Genomic DNA, 912 nt, shown 5'->3' with positions numbered 1-912 from the left:
TTTGTACATAAGGAGGTTGATTTCCTGGGCAGGTGGCCCCAGTTTTTAGATTAAAGTTCTCTTTTTATAATACAGTCAGGCCATTGTCCGATTGTGTACTCAGCCTCTCAAATGTATTATTAATTCAACACGTCCTCATTGAGCACCCTGGGCAGTCAGCTTCCCTGGGGCCCAAGTTGCTTTAACAGGAGTTGCAATCCTGGCATCTCCAGAGACTCTGGCTTCTGAGGCAGGTGAGGGGGCAAAGCAGGGAACGGGGTGTTTCAGAATCACCAAATGCACAGGTTTCAAACTTGACAGACAAGACACAGGTTTTGTCCCTCTGACTGCTCTGGCTATCCGAGGCATTGGAGATTACTCAGTCATTTGCAGAAGGACAACTCTGTTAGCTAGCATTTAGTGACAGCTTACTCTCTTTTAGAATGAAGGAATATTTCTTTCTGTGTCTCTGTGGTGCAATTGGTTAGCGCGTTTGGCTGTTAACCAGAAAGGTTGGTGGTTTGAGCCCACCCAGGGGCATCATTGTTATTGACCTTTTATAATTCCCAGGGTGGTCAGCTCCCTTGAAGGCAATACCTCCCTTCCCCTCCTGTCATGTAGCGGCTGCTTCTCATTCTCCCAGAAGTTTGTGCTGGGAAGAAATGTAGTTGGAAAGTACAGAAGTTTTTTGACAAGGGAACAAGAGAGATTTTTTGTGACCTGTGCAGGGAGGTGTTCTGGGTGAAATCTTGTTTCTTTTTGTCTGTGCCCTTGGGCTACTTACAAGCTTTTTGTACCTCAATATTTTTTTCAACTGTAATATGAGGATGGTAATAATACCTTATTTGCAGGATGTGCCTAGATTTAATAATTGCTCAATCAATAATGTTATCAGTAGAATGAGTACAATGTTCTCATCTGCATCAAGGGATT

At 43.8% G+C, this 912-nt stretch overlaps 1 non-coding gene across 1 annotated transcript; it reads left to right on the top strand.

Moving 5' to 3' along the window:
* Positions 1-444: 444 nt before the first annotated feature.
* TRNAN-GUU lies at positions 445-519 on the top strand. Its single transcript has one exon. It is a non-coding gene; the product is annotated as a tRNA-Asn (tRNA).
* The last annotated feature ends 393 nt before the right edge of the window (positions 520-912 follow it).

This window comes from Sapajus apella, unplaced genomic scaffold (genome assembly GCF_009761245.1).
Source record: "Sapajus apella isolate SASKATOON/1434 unplaced genomic scaffold, GSC_monkey_1.0 scaffold497, whole genome shotgun sequence".
Lineage (NCBI taxonomy): Eukaryota > Metazoa > Chordata > Mammalia > Primates > Cebidae > Sapajus > Sapajus apella.
The sequence above is the reverse complement of the archived record's forward strand: the minus strand, read 5'-3'. Positions and strand labels throughout refer to the sequence as shown.